The sequence below is a fragment of the Ptychodera flava genome, chromosome 1, assembly GCF_041260155.1.
Source record: "Ptychodera flava strain L36383 chromosome 1, AS_Pfla_20210202, whole genome shotgun sequence".
NCBI classification, from domain to species: domain Eukaryota; kingdom Metazoa; phylum Hemichordata; class Enteropneusta; family Ptychoderidae; genus Ptychodera; species Ptychodera flava.
Window position 1 is genome coordinate 29,512,416 of NC_091928.1, and position 25,556 is coordinate 29,537,971.

At 37.9% G+C, this 25,556-nt stretch overlaps 1 protein-coding gene across 8 annotated transcripts in view; it reads right to left on the bottom strand.

Annotated features, from left to right (window-relative positions):
• Nucleotides 1–25,556, bottom strand: part of LOC139134738 (transcription factor SOX-6-like) — an 88,739-nt gene that overhangs the window by 37,439 nt on the left and 25,744 nt on the right. Inside the window, exon 1 of one of the 8 annotated variants that reach the window (XM_070701768.1) lies at nt 10,434–10,595. The exons of 6 other annotated variants lie outside the window; for them this stretch is intronic. The gene's annotated coding sequence lies outside the window, so the exon portion shown is untranslated. Of the gene's footprint in view, nt 1–10,433; nt 10,597–25,556 lie in introns of those variants that run through there. One more of the 8 variants, XM_070701810.1, reaches the window with a different exon arrangement.

Genomic DNA, 25,556 nt, shown 5'->3' on the forward strand with positions numbered 1-25,556 from the left:
TTATTATTACAGGTATTGCCGCATCAGCATCAAGCGTTCTTTCTACACTCACTCACAGATTTATCCAAACATCTCTTAAGGTAATATGCCCCTCAAAAGGGAAAGACTTAGACTTTTGCTCAAACTTTCCTTATTGAAACTTTTGACCATTCTCTTACCAAAGCAAAATAAAAATTAGGGGTCACCATGCAAACTTTGGTACTAGAGAGACAAATTACTTAAGATTTCCCGATATTTGAAATTCAAAATGGCCGCCATCCTTGTGTTAACTATGGGGAAAAATAAAATTGTTGATTTTTGAAAAACTAAGACGGTGAAAATTTTTTTCATCAACAGCTTTAAAATGAGCCCCCACAAGTGGTAGGTCAGAAGAGAATTGATAAAATTTGAAAGCCCGAATTTCTGTCCACGAGGCGCGTTCTACCTTAAAAGTCTGGCACAATAGTGACACATTTCACATGTTTTCTTGCAACAGGGAAATTTGAGGCAATGTCATGAGGGATGGAGTGGGTACAATTACAAGAATGGCAGTACTGACAATATATTCTTGTCGATGATGATGATAATAATAATGATGACTGCAGTGACGGGGAAGATTTGTGACAATGTTTCAATTCACTATGACCACAAAAAAACAATTGATATGTAGTGAAGATTAAGTTAACATGACAAAGTCAAAAAATGTCATCGTCATAAGTGATGACATTGCTGATGATGACATTAATGGTCATAAGATGGCATGGAGGTTTTTGATGTTTAACGGTCATTGACAAATGTGAAAAAAAAATGTTGCACAGGCAAAAATAAAATAATACTGAATTATTTGCACTTTTGTTCTTTGATCACAACACAGTTTTCTCACCTTTTTACAACACCTCAGATTTTCTCACCCTTTTACGGCAAAATACCTGACTTTTCTCACCCTTTTACTGCAAATGTCCGACTTTTCTCACCCTTTTACTGCAAATGCCCGACTTTTCTCACCCTTTTACGGCAAATGCCTGACTTTTCTCACCCTTTTATGACAAATGCCTGACTTTTCTCACCCTTTTATGGCAATTTAATCCAACTGCAGTGACAGCTCATCCAATTGTCGTTGACAACACACTGAGAAACACAATAGCTTGGGCAGGAAAAACAGAAGACCAAATTATAGCCAATTGTATTTTTTCTTCCTCTATGTTCTGTCGCGCCTGACTTCATTCATTAGACAATCCAACTATCGCTTTTTACACTTTTTTCAACTGTTTGAAATCAGTGGTGCATAAAAGAATTATAATGTTAAAGATTAACATAACAAGTTGTTTACCGAAGCGGTAAGTTGCACGCTGTCATAAAAATCACAATGACAATGTAAACAAAAATACAACATATAGTGATCAACTTTTGGCGGGAAAATGTCAGAAGTGAAAGGTCAAAGGGCGTGCTGCAGATGACATATCTGGTACACCACAGCAAAATTCCACCAGGCCAGTGGTACTCATATCGATTGTCGAGCCAAAACCGCACAGTTTATTTAAGACTAACCTCTGTAAGATAAGGATACTACATGATGATGTCATAAAACCCAACACATGCAAAAAAAGATGTCAAACAATATTCTTGTCCTAACCAGTCAGCGCGCCATTCTTAGAAAAAAACTTTCAGCAAAAAAGATTGCCTGTATATAGGGTAAAAACTGCAGCAATCATAACGCCTTCACTGTGTACATGGAATGATAACCGAGGAAGCGGTTATTTTTAGCGGCGGATAAACAATGCCAAATGTTTAGGCAGTCGCCCGGAGAATAAGGTTAGGTCGCATACCAAAGTTTACAACTGGCGTTTGTAGATGAGTGGTTATTAGAGAGAAGACCATTTACGGGAGAGGCTACTGATCTGCTCACGGTCCGCACATCACAAATAAGCTGTCAGAAATTCCTTGACAACTGAGAATGAATGTGAGTGTTTGCCGTTGCATTTACGGCCATATTTTATGTTCTGAATGAAATGTCAAATGTACGCTTCACGGTTTCTCGCTCTCTAAAAACTTTGATCTGTCTGATTTGGAATTTCCTATTCAGATGTTACTCCATGAATGAAATTTTTTTCCCTGAAAACAAAAAAGCAGAGAGACTTACAGTGTCAGGACCTATAACGTGACAATTTTTAAATCAACATTTGAAGTGATTCTTTAACCCTTTCACCACCATGGTTTGTACCAAATCCATTGATTTCTATGGTAAAGTTGGACCTGTATACAGGGAACTGGGGGTGAAAGGGTTAATGTACTGTCCAGCATTTTTGCCCTATATGTAAAATACAGTCTCTTTCTCTTGCCCACAACTCATGTCGTAATACCAGGTATTCGGCATATCAACACAGCCTGTCAATGTGTGCCACATGCAATGTCGACAACTGAATTCTTGCCTGGACTAGAATTAATTTGTAAACAACCACACTGCTTATGATATGTATTCACTTTATTGTTCTAACAAGGCTGTAAATTGGTATTTGCAAAACTTCAGGGAAGAAGACAATGTAATGGTTTCTGTGTGGAAAAAAAAACTGTGAAAATACTATCAAAGGTGACAGCTATACTCCCTTCAAAAAGAGCTTTCTCATGCATGACCACACAACAAAGTTCTTGGAAAAATCTTGAGAAAAACCATCATACACAACAAATCATCAAAGACAGGAATTGAGACATAAATGCAAATTAGTTGTAACGAATAGGATGGAAGACATCTATGGTAAATACCATGGCGATGACCAATAGGAAGACAGGACTCTGAAGGTCAAAGCCAAGGCGATGATAAATCGGATAATAAAACTTGAAGGCAACACCCTAGGTGCTCGAAGGAAGGACTGTCTGTCGTAATACCATGGCAATGAACCATGAGATTAAAGACATGTAAATATTATCACAATGAGAGATTACCGGGAACTGGTGCTACTATGGTTGATGGAGATTTGTGGAGAAAGCTCCACATTAACAAAACCTACACTGCAGCAAAAACAGAACTCTGAGATCAAACAGACCACAAATTAAAACAGTTGACACGGTCACACAATCTGAATTGATTAAAATATTATAAATCTGCACAGAGGCTGTATTCACACTTATTCTTCCATGCCATCTCATCATTTTTTTTAAATTCAGAATTCCATTCTTTTTTTAACAGCCTTGCCGTATTGTTCAAATACTTGTGACATTAACGTTCCGTCAGAAAATACCGAATGACATATTTTTTGGTCAAATATTTGCAAATCTGCAGGAGAGACATGATATATTTGCGCGGACAATTTTTTTTAGAATCAGGAGAGAGAGAGAGAAAAAATGCTGAGGGAAGGTGGAGTGTGAAAACCCATAAGGCTGGGTGCCTCACATATTATTGGAGAAAACAGAGCACTATTGTATAGCCACAATGCGCTCTGTCAGCGTGAAAAGCCGTACCTTCAGCATCAACTTTTCAATGGAGTAAACCTACCAAGATAATAAAATTCGCTTTTTATTCCACTGAGGGGGCAATCATAAAATATCAATTACCATATTCTATTCCCAAAGGCGCTGAACAAAAAATAAGGGGGGGAAAAAAATTTACAGCAATATTTTGACCTTGTCCTTGACCTGTTTCCATGGTAACTTGAGGATATCAAAATTTGGTGTGGATTTGTGACATTGAGGTGAACTCCAACCAGTTCCCATTGAACGAAAGCTAATCTAAGTGATCTATTTCAATTTGCGGCAGGAAGCAAAAGATTTCACAAGCTTGACCCCACTCCCCCCTCAAGTCGAATGTCTCGGCCACATTCTGTCGGGAGATCAAAAATTTCCACCGAGAAATGCCAAAATTTTGGTGCCAACAGAAAACCTCACAGCAGGTGATGCTGGAAATTTGCGGTTAAATTTAATCTTCATAGAGAAAAGATTTTGATTATTCAAAATCCATTTCAATCGAGTTGCGGAGAGAAGTGGGGGGGGGGGGGGGAGACCAGTTACTGATTCAATAGTGCGGCTTTTACATTTAACACACATGATTTGGTATTGATGATTTGTAAGGAACAAAAGACATGGTGTGAAAATGGGCTGGCAAATGTGTGCCCTGAATACAAATGAGGGGGCATCGGAGGGACAGAAAAGGGAACATGGAGTAGGCTAATAAATTGGCGTCGCAGCAACATTACAACATCCCAATTAACCTCCTCACCCTACTTTACTCGGTGAATTGGTATGTCCCGGTGACAGACGTTGATGTGCACGGCCACTGAGGAAAAGGGGAAACAAAATAAGATAATCAACTCCTTTTACAAATAAATCCCACCAAAGTCCATCGGGGAGGGGGGGAGGGGATCACAGAATCACAATTTAAAATAGTTGTTTAAAAAAACGGTAGTTAAAATCTAAAATTGATGTTTGGAATAATTCAAAACACGCATTATGAAATTGACAAATCATTTCTTTGTAATTTGATTTGCAGAGAATGCCAGACTCTTTCATTTTTTTTCTGTGTTCTGCTTTTATAACGATCGAAAGAACTGTGTTTGGAGTTTTGCACAGACACAATGAGCCTTATTCTATTTTCCGCTCAACACAACCGGCAACGTGAATGGAGTCCAGAGAGGAAGTGAAACGTACACACACAATCTCTACTGTTTACAGTTTTTTTTTCCCCTGCCAAGATAATAATTGGAGATCAATAGAAGGCGAGGAATTTCTACCTGGATAAAGTATCCACCCAAAATGATGTAATCTCGGCTTAGTATAACAGCCAGCATTGTTCCACTGTTGTTCAGTTTCGCTTCAGGTTTCAATAAAACAAAGAAATTATGTGGCACGGAAGATGAGTGAAAAATTACCTACGCGTTGGATTTGAAGGGCTTTTTGTTCAGTTCCAACAAACTACTGTTTCCTTAAAAAAATATTTTACCAATAAGTCTGTGACTGAGTTCACTGAAAAGAGAAGGAAATAATTATTTTTTCATCAAGACTTTGTTTAGTTTGGTAAAACCAGTGGAAAAAAAAACACAAAAAGATGTAAACCCTGACATGATGGAAGAAGATTTAAACTGCCAAGAACACAATTTAATTACCAAAAAACAAGGAAATAGTAAACAAAATTAATAAACTGTGTATTTCCCACTTAAACAGAATTTTCTCTTCTCGGGAAACATGATTAAAAGAAATTTTGTCTTTTGCTTTGGTTGACGGCAATGCACGTTGTTAGAATGCTACCACATATGTTGTCACCCAGTGAAAAGAAAAATGTCAAGAGTAAATATGAAATCAAAACATCAAAACAGACAAAGACCTTCTATTTCACTGCTGACACGAATCCCATTGATGTTAATCCCGTTTTGTCATGTTCATGAAAAAAAATTACAACAGTCAAAACCATCGACTGTGGAGATATGTGCTTGTTGAAGTAACTGTTTGTATCATACATGATACACAGGGGAATTTTAGGAATGGGCCACCCCTCTGTTTTTGGAGCAACCTATTCATATGTTAATAACTTTACAAAAGAATACATTTCCACAACAAGAGAATATGCAAATTATGCATTGTTATGTATATTAGCAGGCCCTCTCTTTTTCCCAAGCTGTGGAGAACCTGTAACATAGTTGAACTATTGCTATGTTGTTTAGGCATAACTGTATCTGCAACACTTTTTCATAATCTCTTTCCTCTGTTAAATACATACAGCAAAATTCAATAACACAACTGATTAAAAAACAAATAATTGCTATAAGATTTTTTCACTTTTCTTTGAAATTATTTTTTGAAATAAAAATCGATAAACTGCACAAATTTCAAGTCAAGCTTACGAACAATATTCATATCAGTAAGAGCGATATATGATGCTGCAAAAAAAACCAAGAAAATTGAATTCCAATTTGATATCTTGAATTTTGTGTCATAGAATTTGAATTGGAGGAAAGAAAAAAAAGCAGAGAACAACAATCTCGCATAGAAAATTTTACAGCACTATAAAAGTGTGTACAACTTCTACATATAGGAATACTATTGCAAATAAAAAAGCTCGTATCTGCATTACGCATTTAACTCGGAGTCCTACTGAATTTGCGAATTTCTAGGAATGAAACAGCAAAGTATTTTGTAAACTTTCCGGATGAATGGTCCAAAAGTGTGCAAAGAGTACGAGAAAAAAATTCTTTGCCTGTGTTGTGTTCTGCATTTGTATATCAGTGAATGCTGGGACCTGGGGATTTCCACTATCAACTTCCTTTTTCTTGGCTATGCCAATTTAACAATGTCATAAAAAGTTTTCAGATCCTGTTCTTTGTCCCTTTATATCATTACCAATACTCTCTTCTGCAATTGTGAAATTTTCACAGAAAAGTCTGAATTTATATTTCTCGACATCAACTGTGACAAAGCACTTATACGGACATATTGATCAAATGCTATAGTTCCAACCATGGATATTTTTCGACTGGAATATTATTGATCTCTCCAGGGCTGATTCCTGATGACATCAGAATATCATTTCTAGCATTCATAAAAATAAGTATTTTGTCCAAAAATTTGTGACAAACTTTTGGAAATTAGTCTGACGTGTCGGGGAATATGAATATGATAATACCAATGTTAGGAATGAAGCCACAAAAATTATATGCCATAGAGAAATGTGTTAAGACAAAACTCAGATACAGCAGGACTTGAGGGGGTGGGGGGGGTCGAGGTCTGGATTTCTGTCAAGTGCGGCAGGTCGCACAAACGTTGTTATATTCGGTAACAAACCTACGACTGTGATCAGTGCGGTCGTACATCATACAAATGTTGGTATAATACTGGAAATGTCTTTGGACTGGGCTGCATTTACCAAAACTGTAACCCATAAATTGTGATTTCTTCCTTCCCTTTTTTTTGCAAAAACATGGTATTACATTGACTTTCAACTCCATTGCAAATTTCTGGGAAAAAAAAATTTAAACATTACTAAAATATTTCCCTTGATGCATGTAACATATGCACAAAACTCGCAAAAAAACGTCGCAAACATTTGGTACACATATATTTCATTCTTACATGTATTAGCCAAGCCTTCCTCAAATTTCCAGCAAAATATTAACCAACCCTCTCTTTGTTCACACAACTCGATAAAAGAGTTGTCAACTGCAGGAATGATAGCTGAGGTGTCATTAGGCAGGTGACAAAAAAAACGCTCTACTTCATACGCTGCCCTCGTATCCGTCCTTTTAAGCAACAATATAAGAAAAGATGCTGTACTTCAATTTTTCGCTCTGAACAAAGTCTCCCTTGTGCTGCAGTCTCACTCCCCTGCGGGCTCCCTTTTCGGACGGTGTAGGCAGAAAAGATTTCAACCTTTTCTTTCCTTTGAACAATTCCAGTTTTGATGACAAGTCCTCAGATCCCCTCTCCCCTTTGTTGGAAAGACTGGAGAAGATTGCACAGTGCAGCCTGGGACGGACGTTGCCATGGAAACTGGGGATCTTGATTCTTCTCCTTTGCCATAAAGAGCAGCTGTTACAATCAGCGATACTCTATAGCTCCCAGGGTGCTATTCGTATTTTTCTCTTGGTCTACAATGCTTCTCTCAGCATCATGTGTCATTTTCACCGGCGTATCATGCCATAAATGATAAATATTTGTTGGCAAACTTTCAAAAAACTTTTCTTCTTTCCTTGCCATCTCTGGGTCACGTCTTTCATTGATAAAAATATGTGTAGGGTCCGACCGTTCTGAAATGCTAGCTATGTTGCCAGTTATGCTAAATAGTGTTTCAGAGAACCTCGACGTGAGAATACCGAGACAGACAAATATTACGCATTAAAACTACCGATGACCGCGGTTGCCATTTTCATCTGTGTCTCAGCAGTCAGTTGCTAATTAATTTGCAAATCTCGCTAAAAAAGTGCGTTGGAATCAAGTCAGGGTCTCGCGTGTGCGGCCAATTAGTGAGGAGCTGCCATCATTTAATCAACGCTGAGATACTTTGCACAAAATCAGGAACAGCACTGACAATCAGTAGTGTCATCATTTTCTTCAAATATGCTGGTACTGGGGGTGAACTTTCCAATAATGGATGTCAACCCACACACATGCGATGCATGGTGAAACCGTTCTGTGTGATTCAATTGACACATGAACACTTATTGTTGCTCTGAGCGACGCAAACTCAAAAAAACCACAACAGCTCTGGCGACAAAATACGACAATTACGACAAGACTGCTGTCTGTATAACGTCCGCGTGAGTAAATACAACCGACACATGCATAAACTGTGCTAAAATACATTGAGTTTGCAACTGTGGGAGGGACTGTACATTGAGAGAGTGCAGGAATGCAGACATTAAATATTGACTTGTGTTTGAATGATAAATGACACATAGACAATTCAGTACAATGTGCTATCTTCATGTCTGCGATTTCTCATCTATGTCAGATGCATCCTTTAACCAAAACTGATAAGATACACAAAGTTTGCTATCCTCCAATAGAATGGCTGAAGGGACTTTTTGGCACAACACAAAAATCCTTTTTTTTTTTCCGTTCCTGAGTTGAAAAAGTTTCCTTTAGTTCTAAAGTTGATGAGGACTAGGATCAATCGCAAAGTTGAAGTGTGGATGAGAGGTTGCTAGGAAACGAGGTGCCATCTGCCGTATCAAATTACCAAGATATTCTGTCAAAGTTGGCGATGGCGCAAATAGTATCCACAGTCATACATTGCAGCGAAAAGTTATCCAGCAGACAAGCTCGTAAAATATTGGCCCACTTGGCAATAGTGCATTGTTGCTCTGAAGTGTGTGGGTTGCGTACGTTACACAAGCTTCTCCGTCAATAGGGGGGGTCACCCTAAAATGACAGATTGACCCACAGAACAATGGCACAGGTAGCAGAGATACGGCTGATAAACAAGATGCGTGTTAAGAGTAATGTTCAATGGAAGTGTAAACATCTTTGCACTATGTTACTACAAGCAGTGTACCTGTCCGCGTCACTCCCTGCCCTGGGTTGGCAGTGCCTGAAATGCAGGGCTGGGTTTTAGAGTACTCAGTAATGTTGGATTGGGAGAAATTTTTACTACAGTTCAATATTAATGGAAAACCACTGGGGAATCAAGAGAAAGTAGTCATTATGCGAATGATAAAAAATATATTGGCTGGTAGTGAGAATAACATATCAACTGGACAGATAAAGCTAAGCTGATGAACCAGGTATATACACACAACTGCTTGTAAATATGTTATCATATGTTATACATGATTTCATGAGAGGAATATAATATCTTCTATTCTTTGATGAATTTCACAAGTCAAAGCCAAATCTGATCAGAAAGCTCCATTGTATGAAAATTTGATAACTTACAATCACAGCACCCTGTCTCATACTAACACAATCAGTGGTTTCAACGGCGATAACTACTGTACTTTGTCTTCCACCCCTATCTCATTATGTAGAGGTCCAACTTTACCATTTAGAACAATGAGACTGGGCTAAACCATGGTCATGACCAGGTAATTACAGGTAAAATACCAGCAAGGCTTGTGCCTGTGTTGAACTCTTTTCAAGTTGCATTTGTATAGCTTAGTTAAATGGAAAAAAATGGGAAACTGCCTCTTTTGAGAAGTTACGTTGCATCTTTTTCACTTTGGATTAAGTATTTTAGTTTTCCATTTCTTTTTGATCATCAATAAAATTACCACCGCTTCAGCCACCATGCTTTCTACTCCCACTGACAGGGGCATGTATGCCCTTGGAAAGTTCTGGCACTCAACACCTTTCCTGGAAAATCCTGGAAAAAAATGTGTAGCACTCATGGAAAAGCCTGGAAATGTCGTTCCAGAGTCAATACTGTCTGATGTGATATACTCACAGAGGATGTGTCTTTGAAGCTTCCACACCCTTCTGGAGAATGGTCTTTTTACCCGGAAATTTCAATTAAAAACTCCTGAAATTTTCCCGGAAAGATGTGGAATCTCCAGCGACTTTGAGTGCACTAACTCAGTGCCCAGTAGACACTTGAACTGGGAAACATACAATACAGAAAGATAAAATGCAGATTTTAACGTCATTTGTTTTCTGTTTGTAATGTATGAAATTTTGCAATCTGTATTATTTGTTGTGATTTCAGCGCACGACTTGAAAAATAGTACCCTAGTTGTGGAGCTGATAACGTAGCAACACACGACACATTCTGAGATTTCCAATTGATGAAGCGAATCAAATAGAGAATGATGCAAAATGATGCTTATTTCCCCGAGAAAATCAGGATGGAAAAGACCACTTTGACAAAAGACCACTTTTTGCCTTCCAAGCTGCCTACGTGCTTATGATCATGATGGACAAAAAACGGAAGCACTCTGGTCTGTGCGGGATTGTAGATACAGGTATCTATTGTTAATAATATCACAGAGCAGCAAACAATGAAGTTCATGAGCGCTAATCAATGCAACACACTCAGTTACCTGTCTGATCACCTTGACACTGAGAACAAGATCCGACAGTTCGATGCGATGGCAAAATTCCGGCTGCAATCAAAAATGGCAGGGTGTATGATCCGAACACAAACGTGACAAACGCTGTGTGGTTCAAACGTAGCGGTCCCTCGAAAAAAAACAACACCAAAATATCAGCGTGGCTTGGTTCTCACTATTGTATTCAAATAACACAATCGCCCCGGCCCCTCATTTCCCATGCCTGTACCAGCAACAGAAACACAGCCTGAACAATTGAGCTCTTGACACAAAGACCCTTTGTCTAATCACCAATCTGAAAATTGTTTGTCTCCATACAAAGGTAATTGTGGTCAACTGTCAATCAAAACCAGGGCAGGTATTGTTCTATTTTTTTTTCCCAGGGCCCTCTTTTTTCCATGCATTCCCCAGACAGATGAATTCATTTGTAGCATTATTGTTGAGAAAAGCCTATTGTTGGGGCTGACAATTAACACATTGTCACACCAGGCTCCCATTGTTACCTACTGTATCCTCTATAATGCATTCTTTCATCACAATACACTGGCCTGTGTTGCATCACAATAGGAGCTTTTGTCACAACACCTACTGTTAATCCCTTCTCAATTCTAGTAGCTGCGTTCCTAATAAAATACCCATGACTTTTTAATAGCCTCCACAAAAACATCCGATCAAAGGAACTGTTCTAAAAGCGTGCCTCAAGAGAGTTTGTGGTACTTTGAAGTTTCACAGAAAAAAACCAGGAATTTTGTAGTGGCAGTTGCAGCACCGTCTCAGACATAGCCCTGACCATATCATTACCTGCTCTAAATCAACATCACACCTGACCTGTGACAAAGTGCAGTTGTCTGTGCCAAAACACCTGAAGCACTGTGATTGGTCTAAGCTCTGTGCACGGCTATTTCCTAGTAAGATATCATCTTATCTATAAAAATTACCCATTGAGTAAGGAGTAAGGTCTGGTCTATGCTAATGTTTTTTTAAAAACCTACTATAGGTACCGCCTTCCTCATCTGCAAGTCTGTGGAGTGTGAATGGACAAAGCGGACCAAAGTTCATTGGAGAGACCAGGAGACTGGAAAAAGATGTCGCGCGGAATTTTAACTGAGAAGGAAAGTAGGGTTCTCCCATTTATCAAAAGAGGGGGATGATAGATTTAAAACGCAGGGTTATTCCATTTATCAAATAGGAGTGATACCAGTTGACTGTATTGTTATTGTAATTTTCAGTTTGTTTCTTTGACCTGGCATAGACAGTAGCTTTGGACCTGGTAAGCTTATTTTATTTACTCCAAATAACACTGAGTCATTATTTGACAAGGTTTGATGTCATACTCCAGCAGTGCTGCACATGATGTTGTTGTACACTCTTTACAACGATAGCTGCAGCGTTTTGCACTGACCACTGAAAAGGAAAGTTATGAACTTGGATTTGGAAATCAACAAACTGCTTGCTTTGTTGCATTTGTAACTTCCAACTCCAATGTTCCAAGAAATAAGGGGTTGACCATTACATCGGTGGGCGGGAGGGGAGGGGGGTGGTTGTAGGGTCAGGTGGTACGACACCGAAACAACCAGTAAATAGCATTGCAAAAGTTACATACAATTTCTTTTTATGCAGCAATGCTGATTTTTGAAAAAAAAAACTAAGGAAGAATGTAAATGTAAATGTAAACTACAGTCATGTGTGTTGCTGAGCTTGAGAGATATATCTAATGCGAAATAAATACAAATGCAAGAACAACTCTAGCTCCATTTATCACTTTTTTGGGGCGGGGGGGGGGGGGGTGGAGGAGAACGGGGAGGTCAGAATATGATTCTTGACTGAATAGCTCTCTGGCAGCCATTATCACTGTTCTTGTTCATCACTTGTCACAACTGTATATCTCTGATGCTTCCTTGAAATATGACGTGCCAAGGACCTGGTCAATCAGCGAGTGACAATTTGTGAAAACAGTGTAATGGGTACACAGTGCAGTGCCCTACAGACATCAATTTTCCGATATGTTTCATCACACTGTCTCACATTTCCTTACTTTCTCTCCAGCATTACCAATTTTACATCATCCAGTACAATTTCCTTTATGAGTTAAAGGGGCAGTCCTCAATCCCTGGTTCTCACATTAGTGGTTGTTGACATTGACTGTTTTATGTGATTTTAGTCCGTTGTTCTCCTTCAAAATCCGTGCGCAATTAGTGAATTGCTCAGGGGGTACAGCTGAAAAACCTGCTCCGTTAAACTCAAGCTACAATTTTTGACAATGTCTTCCTCATTATTCTTTATCAAGCATGATCTAATACTAAAATTTAGTTTTCTCCTTTCCAAAACAATGCGTTGTATACGATATGAAATGCTATTGTCAACAATCAAGTTCAAGTCTGTACTAAAATTAAGTCGAAAACAATCAGACATTAATCCTTTCAATGCTGTATTTTTTTCCAACAAAATGTTAGTGCCACAGTTTACCACTTTTTATGAATTTTTCTGTAATATCTTGATAATTTTGGACCATGTGGACACAACTTTTCATTGGCTAGAGATTTTGATCAAAATTTATGGGGAAATCTGAAAAGGATTGCCCCGACCTAAAAAATGTTGTCAGCATTATATTTTATAAAGGCAAAAAAAATTGACTTTAGCACTTAAAGGGTTAAACACACAGGCTGCATCTACAAGTTGAACGCCAAGCATCTTGACAGAACAAAAATGATTGAAAACACATCAAAAGTTACAAGTACAGAGCTCAAATATATATGCTCTTCCAATTTTTTTTTCTGGTATGTGTATATTTTAAGTTCGCCTTCACATATTCATTGCCAAACATGTCAAGTAATAAGTTATAAGAAACGCTAAGTAGAAATCTGCAGGAATATGTAGGTGTTCCTCACCGTACTGGTATCACAGCATCAAAAGAAAAAATATTGAAAAAAATAATTGTGATATAAATTTATGAAAATTGACCTTTGAGGGATTTTCAATTGTGGCTTTCATCTACAATCTGAGATGAACAGTGCATTTTTTGTACATACGTCTAGTACAACGCAGAAATAGAAAGTCATTCTGTTTTGTCTTTTAAAAAACATGGAAATTATTCCAGGCTTGTTTGCAAGTAAATTTGATTGCGACAAAATACTCCGGCAATTCAATTAGATGGTCTCAAGAGATATTTTGTAAAAGTGTAATTATTTCCCATCAAGGTGTGGTGGATCTCATGGGACGTAGGGCATTCCTCTATTGTTTTAGTTTAAATTGGACATGACACTGCACAATACTTCACTTGGCTGAGCCAGGTGTATGCTTATGTTAAGGTAGTAATGCACCTCGATGGTGAAAGACTTTAACTTTTGATCTAACTTTTCCTTTATGAAACTGTCAACCATTCTCTTACCAAATCAAGAATAAAAATCTGGGTCACCATGCAAATTTTGGTACCAGAGAAACAAATTACCTAACATTTACCGATATTTGAAATTCAAAATGGCCGATGTGTCTGTGTTAACTCTGGGAAACTAAAATTTTAAATTATCGAAAAACTAAGACGGTAAAAATTTTTCTTATCCCAAGAGCTTTAAAATGAACCCCACAAGTAGCAGATTACAAGAGAAATTTAAAAATTTGAGTCCTAATCCTAATATCTGTCCTTGAGGGGCATTCTAACTTAAACAGAATACAATTATTCACAGAATAGCTTTCATCAATTTTGGAATTAAAACTTTTGCATTTCTATTAAAAATGGAACTACGATGAAACTGAATGTTATAATTAAATCAAAAAATTTGTGAAAGCAAAGTTTCAACGAAGACAGGCTTTGGTGCATAGGATGAAAACGCTGCAAATAAACAAACAGACAATATCAACTTGTCAGTCCTCAATGTGAAAGTACAGCAGGTGTTACAGACAAGAGACAAAAAATGACTGCAACCGATTCAATTCTGAATGCAACGTATACAGTATGCTCGTGGTGCCCACGCTATGTACATATAATTGCAATACTCAGAATATACTATGTCCATAAGATAAGAGACAGAGCTCCTCTATTAACTTTTGATCTGTTTTCTATTATTTTGTGCCATGAGTAAAATGCAGTTTCTTGTCTTATGCATTTTCTGGTTCTTCTGTAAAAATATTCATTTCCACAAAGCGTATTAACCCTTTGAGCGCCAAAGTTAAATTTTTGTCACCTTTAAAAATATACTCCAGTCAAATTTTTGTAAAAAATTTTGATAACAAACTGTACGCAATGAAATGTGGTGTCCACTTGGTCCAAAATTGTCAAAAAATTGCAGAAAAATTCATAAAATTGGTAAAAATTGTGAACTAAAATTTTGGTGGGAACAATTACAGCACTCAAAGGGTTAATGAACACTTTCTGAGTATGCAAATCGACTGATAATGAGTCATATCAGTAGAGAACGTTCATTGGCCTGAAAGCATGCAATATCAAGAAAAAATCATATCAGATTTTCTGGTGTTAAACCTGTCACCTTAGGCTGCGTGTCTGTTATGTCCATTGTTATTGGTGACAACAGAATTTTAGTCCACACTAGCTAGAATACATTTGCCAGTGATGTCATTCATCATAAACTTCCAAATTTTTTTTTTTAATTTATGATTTTAATCTTGCAGCAGTTAAAAAACAATAGTGTAAATGGGAGTTTTTTCTATTAATGGACTGACTGCAAACAACTATGCTGACAGTCGCATAAGTTTTTGGTTGTGAAATTTAAGATGCATAGAAAGCAGATTTTTCTGGATTTCAGTTGGAAAACAGAAATGTGTTGGATGAGTGACACTGAGACTGTGAGAAACTGAACATAATAAAGTAATAGCGGGTACAGGATCTTGGTAAGTTGTCACGGAAACTAGATACCTGTCAGTTCTCTCCGTATATGAGTTTTCGCACGTCCTATTGACTGGCGACGTGTGCAAGCCAAGACGAATGTTGAACAGACAATAAGACAATTCCACAATAGAGACTCTTAACAAAAGAAGATGAAGCCTCGATGACAGGTGATTGACAGACGAGTGTCTGTGTAACTTTCTTGAAGGGCGTATAAGATTTCTTGTTCCCTCCGCCGAAATGGAAGATCATTGTTCGAACACAGCTGCTTAAACTAGCTTCATTTCTGCCGACCTTGTGTTCATACACGGGCAGCTGCTATTTGCCTCCCTGTGCTATCTAAACAGCCCAGTCTACACAATGACAGTCATCCTGTGCCATGATAACACACAGACTCATCAAGAGTCTCTTCATCAGAATCCTGGCCATTGTGCCGCGCCCGTGACGTCATCAACTACGCATCATTTGTTCTTTTCATATCGCTGGTATTTTATCACCAAAATTGCATGTTTATTTCATTTTTTTCTTCCCTTTGAAATAAACGTTTGTCAGCTGCAATCAGATTTCATTTCCATGCCTCGAAGAAAACATTTCAAAATTTGAATCCACAATTCTTCTCTCTGTCTAGTTGTCATGTTCCTTTGAATATTTGTGCTCTGTTGTTCTTGGTAATGTCGGTGTTTTTGCCAAGGTTGGAGAAAACTGATAAATGATTTGGGGAAACCCGGACAAAATTTCTGCTGCCCTTTAAATCTGACTGCATCGCAATATACCAAGGGGAGCTCTGGCAAAATGACTGGGAAACCCCGGTAACATATACCTGCTTACTCCCCTCAACAAAACCACCACATTTTCTCAGCGTGTCAATGTCTTGCACCAGACTCCTATGAGCACTCCTCCGTCTAGGATAGAGAATTCATAATCATAGACTGTCAGTTTTCGAGGAAAGTAAATAGAAATTAAAGACCACTCTGGACTATTTTATCAGCGCTTGACGACTCAATTTCTTGACAAGCACTCAGCGATTCATTTATCTCTTCTGACAAAGTACACTGCCACTCCACAGATAAATGTTTGTCATATTATGAAATTAACAGCTGCAGAGGCACTTACAAGTGAGTTCACCTTTTCAAAGCACCTGATTGGCTCTAGCTCTTGCTACAGCGTTCATATCACCAATGTTCTCTCCAGCCTTGAGAAAAATCAAAGGGGCTGCCAATTTACATAACAGAACATAATTTGCATATTTCTTTGTCATGGAAATAAGCTCTATTGTTTTATTATTAACATATGAATATTATGTAAATACAGAGGGTTGGTCTACCCCTTAGAAGTGAAGAATCCTGTATCGCTGCTATTGTTTCTCCCTCTGTCCGTTATTTGTTTTGGCTATTGCGATTGGAAATTTTTGCGCATCATGTCAAGTGTGCTAAAATGTTGTGCCTGACTTACCTTTAGTCTCAGTACACAAGATAACACATCGTATTACTTTTGGTCACTGAGATACAATTACAACCGCTCTCATATTTACTGTTTTTAGTAATGAAATTATCCAATTTACGTGTAGCTTTACAGGCAATTACCGCTTGATGGCCCGTAAAGATGCATTTCTTCATTGAAACACACCACAAAGTGTGAAATAAAAGTGAGCAATATCTACTTGTCTGTGCGTCTTCTCTCTTTGGTTACTCTACATTGTAAGATGGTGTGAATGACTTCAATTTTAGAAGCACTGCGGCAAACTGTCTGGGATTCAAAGTACCTTTGGTGACAACTGCCTGACAGGATGGTGCACAGTGACATTTCTGAGTGGATGTCCTCAAGCCAATCACAAACCACTGACAACTTTCCTGTTTCCAAGGCGACAGGGAATTCAGATCACTGCAAAACTTTAAATATGTGACAAGTTAGCTGGAGGAAAGGAGAAAAGGAGGAACCTGGAGAAATTCTGCCAGGCAATATAACCAATGATCCAGTACGACGGTTAAATAATGACACATGACAGTGAGGGCTATATCACATTTGTGGCCTGCCCAAGTGATGGTGATCCTGACCGAAATATTGATGATGACCGAAATATTGGTGATACTCGTGCCGCAGGCGAGGGTATCATCAATATTTCGGTCAGGATCACCAGCCTGAGGGCAGGCCACAAATCGTGATATTGCCCGGTCTTCATGTGTTATTCATTTTATTACACCGAACATTTAAAATCATCTCAAAATCCAGTGTTTGTACTGTTCGCATCAGGTTGAAAGGACGCGCAAATTTCGAAAAGAGGCATTTCAAATGTCTCGTGCAAGAGTTGCTGGCGAATGTACACTATGATGAATGTGCACACTTTGAATTTGCATTTGAATGGCTAGCAGGCGAGAGTTGAGGGCAATAGCAAATCGAACCATGTTACATCACTTTTTTGGAATGTTGAGTGGCAGAGTTTTAGCCAATCAAGAGATCAGTACTATAGGTGAGGTGTAATAATGACAGATATGAACTTCATATATTTTCCTTCTCGATTCTGGTATTTAACTAGACTCTAATATCATGACCCTGGAGACATGAACTTTATACCTGTCAAGTTGTGGTATCTAGAAGTCAAATTGTGCTCCAAAGCTATGAACTTTCTGCCTTTCGAGTTAAACGTACAATATACCGGTAATGACCAATCAATATCATGTATCAAGCAGTGTTCGTACACTGTTCATCTCATGTAACTGTCATGTTTCATTGTCCTTGCCACCCAAGCATGTGTTACCTTCAGAAGTTATTTCTGATTGGCTGTTGATATGGTAATTATTCGTTGAATCTGATTAGCTTTCTAAACAGTATAATTCCCTATTGATAAAGGTGCACATTTGTTGCTAACTGTGCTTCCATGGTGATGATAACTGTGAACAACTACATGTGGTATGCCATAGCCTGGCATTGTTCATATTAATATGAAACATAAATTGTTACAGGAACTGGAATGCTTTCTTGATATGATTTCTGATTGCCTGTTGCTGTGGTAATTATTACTTCACACTCATTATCTTTGTAAACAATTTTTGCATGCTTTATACAAAAAAAGCCGTAAACAATCCAGATGCTGATTGGCTGGTGTCATGGTAATCATTTGTCATGGCAAATCTGATTGGCTGGTGTCATGGTAATCATTTGTCATGGCAAATCTGATTGGCCGGTGTCATGGTAATTAAACTTTGTCACAGCAACTTTATCCCTATACATCTGATGAAGTTTACATGGTTTCACTTCAAGCCAAATTAATATATTAATAATTTTAAATTACCAATCACATTCATCTAGTGTTGATTGATTAAAATATGTTATTTTTGTACATATAACATTATATTTAAGTCTCTTTCGAGAAAAATAAATTACAGAGTTGACAGAAAAATGTAAAGTATGAGGTAGTATACAGGATAAATCTTTGAGAACAAATAGTTTCTTACAGGCCAACTATTTCTAAATATAGTATTTCTTCCACTTCTTTATATCTGTATCATTTTAATTTTGCTGTTTGTGAAAATGTTACAAACACCAAATGTCAAAATATTGATGCATGATTTATCAAAAGAGTATAAAATCTTAAGGAGCTGGAGAAAACTCTCAATATCTCCATCAATATAAATGTTTGCAAAATTGAAGATGAATATAGTATACAGGCTCAGAAATATTTTGACACCATTGCTTAAAGCTCCATAAGCTGTATTTTTTGGCTATTTTTCAGAACTTTTGTTATGTGGTTTCCCTACACTTTCTGCAGTGAATCCCAAAACTGTTATTTAATGCCAAGTATTTAACATATCAACACAACCAATATGAGTATAATCTCCATTGTTATAGTTGAAAATTGTCTTCAAGTCAGGACTAGAATTCATTTGTAAACAATAAACAATGATCACTACACACATACAAGCTGTGTTGCTCGAAATTTCAGCATGACAAACAGATTAGGGTCAGACACGGTAGTTGATTTACAGAAGCAGAATACTGAAAAACCTGCCACAAGTTACAGCTTATGTCCCTTTAATTTTGGAGCAGATATGGCATAATGCTGAATTGTATGTTGAGAGTGGAGTGGCAGACCGCTTCACTGTCTATGGTGCAACTGATGCACACAGAATGACACGATGACGATATGTCTTGTCTGTAATTGAACTTCCCATTGGTAGGAAGTCTGGTTTGTGTTCATCTGAACTAGTAGCATGAGTAGAGGGGGTGGGAGACTTGTTTATTTACCAATACCAGTTATTTTGAGGAGCATATACTTGTTATATTAACTTGACAGTTGCTGGTGAATGCCATGATGCTTTCAGAATTTATGAACATGGCGGATATTTTGATTTGTCATTTCCTATACTTTGTACTTGGTGAGTTTGAATTTCTCAGGAAAAGACTACGATTGTCCCCTGTATGGAAATGATGTCCACTCAGTATAATTTTTCCAAAGTAAACAACCTTTTCTGAGTCTTGTAAGATTTTATTTATTCTTTCCATTCATTCTAGATAAGCAACTTCAAAATCTCATCAAAGTTAGCCCTAAGTCTTCATTCAAAAAAATGAACTACTTCACTTCATGTAACCCTGCTACCCCCAGAAATTTGTGTATTAGTCCATCACCACTGTAGAAACAATAGGCATGCACCAAACTATGCAGAGGAAAGGGTTCACGCTCCCTGTATACTGTGGATTTGACCTCAATATCAGGAAAAGTGTCTTGAAGACTGCAAACTTTTGTATGTATAAGCGATTGTACAAGATTTGTTTATATTCGTTTTGTTTTTTGTTTCAATTGTGATACAAAGCATGGAACATCACCAATCACATTAAACTAAAGCTCTGAACTTAGAAAAAAAACCAGCTTAAACATGAAACTTCATTTTTCTGTAATCTCACTTGTACAGGACATAAATGCAATTTACACAATCATAAACACAATTTCACGAAAAGGAAACCGTCATCAAAAAATGCACAAACTTTAAAAATATCAGAATATTCTCTGTTATGTATTGATAACAACAGTTGTGAATAAAAAAGGAACTGTTTTTTTCCCATCGTTTGTTTTCACTAGGCGTTGTTTACACAAAAAAAACCATGCCTTTCAAAACAAGGTTATCTACCACTATTAGCCTAGTCACCTCTGTTTCCTGTTGCGTGACCCGTTGTAGTGCTCTACACAATAGAGATTTTGTTTCATGTTTGGTATTTGGGGAGGACTGGTTTATTTCTGAGGGGGGGGAAAGAAGTCAGCGGGGTTGAATAGTTTGCGATTGATGTTTTAAATGCTTTGACTGTTAAGGTTCATGTCCTGACCGAGTAATACTATCGTCACAAAATGAAATGTTTCCTGTGAAACTACTGGCGAGTTTCTCACGTAACTCGAGACGAGACGACGGAAGTCAGGGATAAAAACTGAAAGTACATAAAAAGAACTCTCTCTGAAAGGAGAAGTTTCAATGACTAATACATTTTTCTGGGAATTTCCTGGTATGAGCTCACATTGTTTTGAACAAACCTAGCGACTGGAAATTTCAAACTACATTTCACTTAGACACAATGATGAGAAAAATTTATTGTAATATACATTACAGGACCAAATACTGATCGACTGTGATCAAAAATGTTGAAAACTATTTGACCATGACAGGAAAAAATTGTGAAGCTTTGCAAGATAGGTTATGTTTGGCAATTTTTTTCAAAATGGAAAATGTGTAAGTATGGGACTCATTGTACTGTCTGAAAGTTGAATAAAACAAATCATTCATTCTTCAAACATAAATATAGTTCTCCGATTCACAAAATGATCAAAAGTGAGTGGCCCTAAAATAAACTGATCAAACAACATCATTTTCCTCCTCACAAATTTATTACTCACGTAACAAACATAATTTTAATTTACACACCGTGTGCAATGCAGGCATCTGCAGAGATGTATGAGCAAAGACTTTCTCTCCATTGTAACTTCCTTATCAGCAAATCTTTCCATTACAACCGCCAAAAACCACAAGAAGTTTGGTTCCTCATACTTTGTGAAGCCCCTCTAAAAGTCCCTCTCCCCCCTGTTTTGTGATCTGGATGGACTCTGCCGGGTATGCTTTGCAGTGGCGGACCGTACCATTGGAGTACATGAATGAGGTTATGTACACACTGAGGTCACCACTTTGATTATCCGGAGCGGGACAACACCAGTGACCTCAGGAATGTGTCGGGGATTTGGCGCGGATGTTTTTAATTTAGGGGACCGCAAAAGAGGAAAAGAAAAATGTTCTGGTTGCTCAGCCACAGGGACTGGGAAAAACAGTAGCCTTTATTATGCGTGGTATGTTCACTCTCTTTAGTCAAAGTGTTATCCATCGCCATAAATCTTTTGGCCGATACGCTTCCTGGCTTGGCTACCAATGACTACTCACTCTGCCCAACCCGCCCAGACTCAAACAGTGCGGTTTATGCAAAGATAACCGCATTCAATAAAAACAAAGATTCTTCTGGTCAGCAACAATCCTTTATGGAGCATCAGTAATTTACATAGCTATATATTTTGCTCTATTTTTTTTTGGGGGGGGGGGGGTTTTATTTTTCATGTTTATGTGACACAATTCAAATTGCCTAAAATGATAGAACAGAAGAGTACAATAACTTTGTCAAACCTTTCACTCCTGTCTCGTATTATAGAGGTCTGCTTTTGCCTACAGTTAACAAGAGGGCTGTACCAAAGTCTGCTGGTGCATGGGGAAAATTTCCAATGTGGAGCTCACATAGATATCATTTTATGAACATCTTTACACCCATGAAGCTACCAGAACGGAAGCCCATACCCTTATGTACAAAGTTACAAACAAATATTTTGCATTACTTAATAAAGTTCAAGTTTACTCTAATCATAAGTTATCATCAAGATTTCACAAAAGTTAGCAGAGAAATGATTTAACCTTTTCAACAATGACCAAACTTTTATATCCTTATGTACAGACAGTAAGCTATTATAGTATATACTTGATCTTTTTAAATCCTGAACGGCACAAGTTCATTAACAATGCCATATTTCAGTACATGACAGAAAGGCAGGGTTATGGTGCTGCCCTTGAAATGGTGTGAACAGCTGGGGCCAAAACGTGCCACTACGATGACCTTCGAAGCCCTCTATCTGAAAACATTAGAGGGGAAAAATACTACAATGAAATGGAAGGTCTACCTTCTCAGCTTACAATGGATATTATGAACGTGATGCTGTAGCTTGGGGCTCTTTTACACCAGAAGGGCTCGCTAAACATATCCTACATGGATTAAAATACTGGTTGAAATGACTGGTTTCCTTGCCCTATTTTGAGGCACGCTGAAACCATACACAGCAGATACTGTGTTAGCCTCTGTGCTGCAACGCATACCTACACACAAGTTGGAGGTAATTCATGTAACCCAAATGAGGTCATGGAATGCAGCTTCCCTGTTCGTGTAGTTTTGAAACAGTTACAATAGACTTTGTGAACACCATGTGCAAAAGCGTGGAGTCAACCATGCCCACAGGGCTTGCAGCCTGTACCTCTACAGCACAGGGTACAATTGTCTGGATACTCCGAATACCCAAACCCATTTATTTGCTCCTGGGAAACCTATATGGCTAATTCTGATGAAAGGGGCGCACACTCCCCTAATATGATAGCCCAGAGTCTGATTTCATTGCATTTGTAGTATTACTCAAACCGTTGAATTTGAATAGAGATTTTCCAGTGAGGTACAAGAACCAGAGGCCATCAAGCTGTAGCATTGTCCAGGGGGAGGTCCATTAATCCATTTGGCCTTGACAGAACACTGAGCTATTATGATAAATGGCACGAAGAGAATGTGAAGACAACTTCCAATGGAATTGCAAGACAGAATCTTCCCACCATGTTTTGTAGCTCGACCGGTTTTTCTCTGCCTAGGGTAAACTTACAATTACATCAAAATTATGCCTAAATGACTATTTCTAACTTTCACATGCCTTGGTTATGATGACCTGGAGATTGAGCAGGACCCCTTCGGGGTCCGGGCACGGAGGACAATCATAAATAAAAAGAAACTGAACAATAACTCTTTTTACACGGTGTTGTTCTGAGTGAAATACTGGCAGTTACATGCAAAGTGATGTCAGCTGACAATCGTTCGTATTACAGTGACCAAACGGCATTGCTGAAACTCACTACAGTCACGCTTACACAGTATTTTTTTTTTAATCACTGCTGGACATTTGAGAGGATGTGGTTTCACAGAGCAGTAGTTGGTCAGCAGCCGTAGTTTCCAGTAGCCATGCCAATGTGATGGTGGTTTCACAACCCAACTAGTCCATTCATCATGATTCGGGTACGCAAGCACCAGTTTTTGTTTCAGAAAAACAATTATGCGCTGTACTCGGGAATTCACTCTCGGGTCAAAATGACAATGACCCATTTTGAGCCATTTTCACTGCCTCCGCAATACTTCGGGTGAGCAACGTTATTAAACTTGGTCTTGAAAGACTTGATACTGATACCACAACATAAGGTTTGGGTAACTGTCTGGAAACTCAAAAAGCTTGAATACTGTCCCAGATATACAATATATATAACACCAGTAATTTCCATGGAAATTGCAAAAGAAATGGGTGGCATCAATGCAACAAAATAATGGACAAATATGGTCATCATTTTATCAGTTCTTATTTTCTTGTGGAGACATTCCATTGAATCAACTCAGCTGTGCAAATGCCAAAGCATGATAATTGGTCATACGATAATGTTTGTTTCCGCTGATTGGCTAAAAATTGACCAATGGGCTCTGGTAAGAAATGTTTAAACAGTTAACAGATGGCAGATCAGTGTCATAGATGAATGATAGCTTCCATGAGAGATATCATTGATTAAAGGTATACAGTCACCTGTAATCTAAATATGCCCATATATGGTCAAAGGGGCGTTCCTTGGTATTCAAAATGCCCATGTGAGGGCGCTGTTTTTAAAAAGTGGCCACCCGCTTAAAATCTGTGATTGGTTAGATTTTCTCTTTGCATGGTAACTGTGGCAAAATTGGAACAGGTGACAGTATACCTTTAATTGATTGTTTTACTCCAAATGCTCTTTCCAGAGATGAGAAATGTCAACGAAACCAACATTTGTGAAAATAAACATTTCATTGATCTATTTCGGCAAGTTATATTTAGGTGCAAATTGCAACAGTCTGATGGTTAACTTGCATTTTTACTTGTTAGCACGATATAAATTGGCCAATTAAGATTCACAAATTAACTAATTACTGAATGAAAATTAGCTCATTATTTCATCTTAATGGCCCATGCTCTCCTCTATGGTCAGCAAAACAAATAAGATACAGTTTACCGTAATTAGCCCCATAAATTATTACAAGATGGATAATGTAAGACATTGGAACAGTGTCCACCTTTTTTGCAGTGTTGTTTACTAAAATACAAAAGATGTAAATAAAGAAAACCGAATCTTCTGATCACCTATGATATGTTGATACTAGAAATGCAAAGGAAAACAACGATAGATAAATAATTAAATTAACAAACGAATTGGTATAAATAAATAAACAAAATTTCACACATGGCTTAATCAGCAGTTGTTTTACAAGTCTGATTGGTTTATACAGATTTGACATATCAGGTATGAAATTGACATGGTATCAGTGAGAGTAGCAGCTGATTGGTTGAGAGCTACACTAGAGTGGCTGATAAATGACGCAAATGCCTTTGAAATGCAATAATCCATTCAGCAAAGAATCCTATCAATAAATCTTAAAGCGATCACTGATATGACAGCAATATAGAGGCTATAATTTCTCTCTTTATCTTGATGTAAATTCTACTAAACAAATAACAAGATGGGCTCAGCTGGCGATCTTTGTTACAGACCGGGCTGTCTGTTCTAATTATACAATCAAGAAATACTGTTAATTTTGCATCCTTCTCTCCGGGTCCTGTGAAGGTATTTAAATCACCCAGGGGAACCTCCCATATTTTCCCTGAAAAAAAGTCCCTCGGGGCATTTTCAACACACTGGCTGAGCACCGCACAATGTACAACACATGTCATCAGAATGCTTTGCCCTTGGGCGATTCTCAGGCACTGAGCTCTCAGGGTTAAAATACCGCAGGTGAAATTATACATGGAAACCAGGAAGTAATTAGGATAATAAGTTTATATTCGGCATGATGCTCGATGAAGCGCATCAGTTACCCGATGTGTCTTATATACCCACTGCTCATACAGTCAGGAGAAACACCCTGCTTGGAAATGT